A 7,776-nucleotide genomic window follows, 5' to 3' on the forward strand; every position below is an offset into this window, starting at 1 on the left:
ATTATTTGGAACTCAAAACGCATTCTCCCATAAAATGTTATACATTGATTTAGTGTTTCTGTCTATCACACATAAACTACTATAATTCATGATGTAATCTACCTGAGATAGAGTACCAGACATACTGATGTGCACAATTAGTCTCTATTTGTGTAACTCAAGTATTCACAGCCCTCATCAGCCTTCAAATTTAAATTTGTTCATTTGTTCAACACATGAATATGATATGCATTGCCTGCTGCTAAATGCCAGGCACCTTTCTAGATACTTCAGATATAATGACAAGACAAAGCTCTTGGCCTCATCACGTTTACGGACTAATGGGGGAAAGAAACAAAGAACAGATAAGCACTATATAACTTCAGGTATGGAGAAGTGCTATGAAAGATTTTTAGAATCTTAGAGACATTCTTTCTGAGGAGATGACATTAAAGCAGACTTAAATAAGGTGGGGATGGTAGCAAGGTTACTAACAGGGATAAGCATACCAGTCAGAGGAAATAGCAGTGCAAAGGTCCTTAACTGAATTGGGCTTGGTAGTCAGAATGTTCTCAGTCAATGTCAAAGGAAAATTATACCAGATGGAGTTAAATAGGCAAGGAAGAGTCTATTCAAGACTATTGCAATAGAGAAAAGAAACAACTCTGCCGAAACAAAAGGTGGGAAAGTTTTTAAGCACTGTGGTGAGCTAGTGGAAAAGTACTGGAGTAAGTTAGGGAGGAGGTGGGTCAATCTGATTATACCATCTGTGTTTGCTAATTGGTGGTAATCGAAGTTAGTCTCCTACCCTTCCATAGAGACAGAGATAAAGGTGCTTTCTTCCTTGACAAGATTCCATTTCAAAGGGATGGCTCTCAGGTCCTTAAGAAAGACATTTTTGGGTTGCAGAAGATCTCAAAGGGGCAGAGAAAGAATTTACAGTTGCAATTTTTCTAAAGTGAACACTTTAAAGTGATATCTAATTATGGTTTTGATTTGCATTTCTCTGAGGATTAGCAATGTTGAGATTTTTTTGTGTGCCTGTTGGCCATTTGTATGCCTTCTTTGGAAAAATGTCTCTTCAGGTCTTCTGCCCATTTTTTAATTGGGTTCTTTGGTTTTTTGATATTGAGTTGTATGAGCTGTTTATATATTTTGGATTTTTACCCCTTATCCGTCATATCATTTGCAAATATTTTCTCCCATTCAGTAGGTTGTCTTTTTCATTTTGTCAATGGTTTCCTTTGCCGTGCAAAAGCTTTTAAGTTTAATTAGGTCCCATTTGTTTATTTTTGCTTTTCTTTCTTTTGCCTTAAGAGATGGATCCAAAAAAATATATTTCTACAATTTATGTCAAAGAGTGTTCCACCTATGTTCTCTTCTAAGAGTTTTATGGTTTCAGATCTTATATTTAGGTCTTTGACCCATTTTGATTTTATTTTTGTATATGGTATGAGGAAATGTTGTAATTTCATTTTTTTACATGTAGCTGTCCAGTTTTCCAAGCACCACTTATTGAAGAGACTGTCTTTTCTCCATCGTATATTCTTGCCTCCTTTGTTGTTGATCAATTGACCATAAGTGCATGAGTTTATTTCTGGGCTCTCTATTCCATTCCACTGATCTATATATCTTTTTGTGCCAGTGCCATGCTGCTTTGATTACTGTAGCTTTCTAATATAGTCTGAAGTCTGAGAGGGTGATACCTCCAGCTTTGTTCTTTTTCTCAAGCAATTCAGGGTCTTCTGTGGTTCTATATGTATTTTAGGATTATTTGTTCCAGTTCTGTGAAAAATGTCATGGGCGTTTTGACAGGGATTGCACTGAATCTATAGATTGCTTTGGGTAGTATGGACATTTTAACAATATTTATTCTTCCAATCCAAGAACACAGGATATCTTTCCATTTCTTTGTATCATTCTCAAATTCCTTCATCAATGTTTTATAGTTTTCAGAGTATAGGTTTTTCACCTCTTTAGTTAAGTTTGTTCCTGAGTTTTATTCTTTTTGATGTGGTCATAAATGGCTATCATCAAAAAGTCTACAAATAACAAATGTTGGCGAGGATGTGGAGAGAAGGGAACCCTTGTACACTGTTGGTGGGATTGTAAATTGGTGCAGCCACTATGGAAAACAGTATGAAAGTTACTCCAGAAACTAAAAATATAACTACCATATGATCCAGCAATTCCACTGCTGGATATACAACTGAAGAAAACAAAAACATTAATTAAAAAAGATACATGTACCCCAATGTTCACAGAAGCATTATTTACAATAGCTAAGGTATGGATGCAACCTAAGAGCTCATCAACAGATGAACAGAGTTATATATGTATGTATATACACACACATGTATATACATACACACACACACACACACACACACACAGGAATATTACTCAGCCATAAAAAAGAATGAAATTTTGCCATTTGCAACAACATGGATGGACCTAGAGAGTACTGTGCAAAGTGAAATAAGTCAGACAGAGAAAGACAAATACTCTATGTTATCACTTATATGTGGAATCTAAAAAATAAAACAAATGAAAGTATGTCAAGCTGAGGGGAATGTTAAGGCTGTCTTGGTCAGTAAAAACATCAATATTCAATGACTACAGTTAATAAGAGAAATCTTTGTCTAAAATTTTGCCAGCTTTCTGTTCATTGCTGCTAAAATTCCTTAAATAAAGTGATACATAATGTCAGATGGCACATGAATGCCATCTGCTCCAGAAAAGGTTGTCAAAGGCCCAGAATACTGTTGGAGCAGACACTACTCAGCTATAGGTAAATACAGCTCTATCCACCTCCCAAATGGTTAGAATGTCAGATACATGAAATTTCAGAGACTGATATACCTCTTTGTCTTTGGGGTCTGGAAATGTCTGCCTTGTTGTTTTCTGTTTGTTTTCTTTGATTTGTTTTTTAAGTATTAAAAACCAAAAGTTTAGTCTACAGAAAAGAGTCAGCCCTGATTTTGGCAAGGGCCTAAAAGAGTTATTTCCTAGAACTTTGAACCTGAGAACATTGCCTCCTGAGAAAACAGAGTTTCTTGATTCAGGCTTCCACACTATTCATACAAGATCATGTAAATCAAATATTTATAAGTCAAGAACTGCATACATAATGTCAAGATTAATAGACAGTTCTTAATTCTTTGTCAGTTTTTAAAAGATAGGGACATTTTTAACATTTGCAAAATAACAAAATTATAGAGATAGAGAATAGTGGCTCCTAGGGGTTAGTGATAGGGGAAGGGTGCAGGTGTGACTACAAAGGGATAGTACAGGGAGCCTTGTGGTGATGATACCACCATAAGTTTAAGAGTAAATTAAGTATCTTAATTGTGGTGGTTTCACAAAGCCATATATGTGATTAAATTGCATAGCTATAGAGAAAAGCACACACACAAACACACACACACACATGTGCATGCATATGTAACAGATGAAATCTAAATAACCTCTATGGTTTCTACCAATGTCAATTTCCTGGGTCTACAACTGTACCACAGTTATACAAAATGATAACATTGGTGGAGGATGGGTGAAGAGTTCACAAAACCTCCCTATAAATTTCCTGGCAACTTCTTGTGAATCTATCATTATTTCAAAATAAAAAGTTAAGAGAAAAAATATGGACAGATTGAAGTGCCTCCAGAGGGTGACCAAAAAGGTAAGGAATTGTGGATATTTAGTCTTGATAAAGCAAGTAGTAAGAGGAGGCACTAAAGACCTTAAAATTGCTGAAGCATTATTATAAAGAAGTTGAGATCAAATTTATTCTGGAGAGCTCCAGAATTTAAAACCAGAAACAAAATGTAGAAGCTCAAGAGAGGAAGATTTCAGCTCAATGGGAGGGGAAGGTTTACTAATAAATTAGAGCTTTCTAAAATGAAAATGGAGTCTTGAAACACAGTAAACATTCATTTACTGAATGTGTTCAATCAAACCTGGTTGAGTAATTTTCAAGAACACTGCTGAGGTAATTTCAGAATAGGGTAAGAAGATGGATTTTTCTAAAGTATTTGGCCAAAAAAAATATCCCCATGACTATTGTCTTCTCTGGCTGTAAGCATTAGTATATATAGTCTCTACCTATGTTATACTTACCAGCCCAGACTTGAGTAGGAAAAAAAAAATAACTGTAATAACAAATGTCATTTTCTCTGATTATCCAGAGAAATTCAAAGGGTGGCACACTTATGTTAAAACAAATGGAAAACATGCAGCAAATTATTTTCTAAAATATTTGAGTGAACAGCTAAAATAGAGCCGTTCACTCAAAACAGGAAACGTGATGGAATTTAGATAAAGAAGCAATATTGCAATGCTGCAATGCACAACTTCTAACATGTACAAATTTGAAGCAGATTTTCAAAATTTAAATATATGCAGTAAAAAAAAAAATCCCCCAAGTGTTGGAAAACTATTTTCTAGTTCAAATTACATTAAAACCAAGTTTGTTTTTAAATTGTCTAAAATTACAGACACAATCTGTCAAAGGTATGATGGAATGATAGAATGTTTAAGACAGAATGGACCTTCGGGTTCCTCTGGTTAAACTGAAGGACAAACCACCTAACTCTAGCCAGAATTTCCAGACCAGTGCTGTTTCTACCATTCCTCGCTCTATCTAAATTGAATACCCCTTAAAGCAGTTATGCTGCAAAGAGGTTAAAGAAAGACAAACCACACTTATATGAGTAGACAGAAAAGCTAGAAATACGAAGTCAGACAAGGAACATGCACTAATGGCATGATCAACCACCCTGAATAGTGTCTCTGAAAGAACAATGATTGAAAATTGCTGGGCTTCCCTGGTGGCGCAGTGGTTGAGAGTCTGCCTGCCGATGCAGGGGACACGGGTTCGTGCCCCGGTCTGGGAGCCTCCCACATGCCGCGAAGCGGCTGGGCCCGTGAGCCATGGCCGCTGAGCCTGCGCGTCTGGAGCCTGTGCTCCGCAACGGGAAAGGCCACAACAGTGAGAGGCCCGTGTACCGCAAAAAAAAAAAAAAAGAAAATTGCTTATGTTTTTAGTACATTTGGGGTTTTATTTTAGTTTGTAAAGGACACATAAAGAACAAAAGGATAAAATGTTTCCACCTTATGCTCTAGCATGAGGGTCACACTTGGAGATGAAAAGCTCACATATAACCATTTGAGTGAGAAGAACTACTTAATTCAGATGGCAGTGGTGTGGTGAGGAATGAACAAAAAAAGCAAGCAGTCAGCAATTTAGTGGTGAGGCGAGGAGCAAAATCATAGGAACCAAAATTTATTTAACCAAACCAAAATTATAGGAGCAAAATTATAGTGAGTTCCAAATGAGTTCTGAGTAAGCATGCTCCTATCTAATGGCGCACTAGCAATTAGATTAAGTTTTGTAGCATCAATAAGAACTCTTACTGCAAGTGAAATGAATAGTTTAAGCATTGATTTCTTCAAATCTTCCCTAGAAATATATAACTTGCTTGATACAGCATCCATATAAATTGTATTCTAATAACTGTTTAGTTCATCCATATATTCATCTAATACCCACACCGGGGTCACTTTAGTGAATCTATCCATTCATTCACTTATTCAGTGTATATTTACATCATGCTTGTCATATGACTGTTACTTTCCTAGACACTAGTGATAAAAATGTAAATAAGGAAATGTTTTAACCTTCCAGCCAATGGAGGATTCTTTCTTAGAATGTCCCTGAAAGCTAGTCCCTGTCTGACTAGATTCAGTGACAGGAAACTTATAATTTCTCTGGCATACAATTTCATTTTTGGACTGATAAAATTGTTTAAGAATTCTATTTGAGATAGGTATGAACTGTTTCAAAATATTGAGAGCACATATAATGTCATAATTTTGAAATCAGAAAAACCAAATTAAAACAAATTCACCAGGATTGGCAGGAAAGTCACTAGGAGTCATTCCATGGGACTTCCTCCACTCTCTGCATGTGCAATGACTCTATGTGACATAAATTTAGGTACTTATGATTCATTGTGGGTTGGCAGCTCAGCTGGCCATGGCAGATTCTCCCTGAGACCCAGACAGTTAGCACCAAGACCTTCATAGCCCCTCACCGCCACAACCTCTAAGGTTCTGCGATCTCAGAGCTGATGCATTCATGGAGGCTCCAGAAACCAAGTTCACCTTAAAATTTACTACCCTCTCTAAACTACCAACAATGTCTCTAGGTCAACACTTTAAGTCTAAGCACACAGCTTGTATCTCTTTCCCTCTTAGACAATTCTTTAATTGCTTCTCAGAGCCTTGATTTGTTCATTTCTCCTTGAGGGTAAGAAAAATATGGATTTTAAAGAAAATGCTGCTACTTCTTTGGAATAAAGAAGGGGAAAATATTTTTCATTTGTTTAAGAATGAACAAGACATGGTTAATTTCTCCATAGGTGGTTCTGAATAATTAAATGTTAATAACTTATCTGCTACATTCATCATGACATGAAATCTCTCATCCTGTAAATTCTTCCAAACAGTCCTAATCATGCCTCTTTTAAAGTCTACCATCAAAGGAGAGAAGCCATGATATTTTTAAGGCAGCTCTCCAGTTTAAATATTGAAGTCTTCTCCAGTTTAAATAGGCTCGGTGCCTTCAACTGCACCCAGCAGCACTTTATAATATTTAACACTGAAAACCTCTAATATGGCTAGAAAAAAAATTTTAAGTAGAAGAATGGTAGGCCAGAATAGTGGCTGATTTTAAAGCACTTGATTTGCATCTCAGGGCTCAAACTCAATGACGGGTGATTCTAGGTTTGGCCCGCATTAAACCAGCATTAAGAATTTCTTCACTTCTTAACATCCTTTTCTTATCTCTTCCCTGTTCTCATCAGCTGATAAAACTGTCTCACTGTCAACTCTAACTCAGACATGGAGATTAATCCATCAAGTTATCATAGTAAGTCTCTAGTCATTTAGATGATCCAGCTAACTCTCTGTTTTTTATTATACTTTGTGTATTAATAACTCACCAGTACCTATATAAAGAAAAAATGAAAGAATCTATACAAAAGAATATTCAATAGCAAAACAAAGAGTGGTCTATTTAATCAAGGAAAGTTGATGAGAAGTGAGTTGATAAACTCCGAAGAAGAAGAAAACCTTGAAATTTAACTCGGTTAGCTGGGCAGGGATGAAAAAGAGAAGGCTTTCTTTTGTTTGTTTTGGGGGTTTTTTTTTTTGGTCGCGCCTCACAGCATGCAGGATCCTAGTTCCCCGACCAGGGATCGAACCCAGGCCCCCTGCAGTGGAAGTGCAGAGCCCTAACCACTGGACCACCGGGGAATTCCCCAGAAGGGCCTTCTTGACAAAGAATTTTAGGTCTGCCCCAGACTGTAGCCCCTCAGGTACTGAGTTAACAGAAATCAAAGGAGTCTGGGCTTCAGGAAATCACTGGTTCAAGTCAACCTTTCTCTGGCTGGATTAACTATGGAAGTTTGCCTTTTTTCTCTGGCCAACCCCTTGGCTTTTCTCAAAGGATGTAAATCCCTGTCTTACTTTCCAGTACTTCTATTCCCCAAGGCTTAGATTCCTGCCTTCCATTTCAAGCATCCTAGAAGAGAAAATGCTGTTTGTAAATCTGAGCCGTGTAACTGGGCCACCCACCCCCACCCCTACACACACATCTACAGCCAAATCAGCCTGCCTAGATTTCCACCAAAGGTCTTCAGCAAACCCTGAATTCTTTTCCCTGCCAAAATGCTAAGACATTCTCCTATTTGAGCTTCCTTAATCTGGACATTTTCTGTAACTTCTCTGAAGACTTTT

At 37.0% G+C, this 7,776-nt stretch overlaps 1 non-coding gene across 1 annotated transcript; it reads right to left on the bottom strand.

The window, feature by feature from the left end:
* Positions 1-7,220: 7,220 nt before the first annotated feature.
* On the bottom strand, positions 7,221-7,293 carry TRNAG-UCC (transfer RNA glycine (anticodon UCC)). Its single transcript has one exon. It is a non-coding gene; the product is annotated as a tRNA-Gly (tRNA).
* Positions 7,294-7,776: the final 483 nt, after the last annotated feature.

This window comes from Globicephala melas, chromosome 7 (genome assembly GCF_963455315.2).
Source record: "Globicephala melas chromosome 7, mGloMel1.2, whole genome shotgun sequence".
Classification (NCBI taxonomy): Eukaryota; Metazoa; Chordata; class Mammalia; order Artiodactyla; family Delphinidae; genus Globicephala; species Globicephala melas.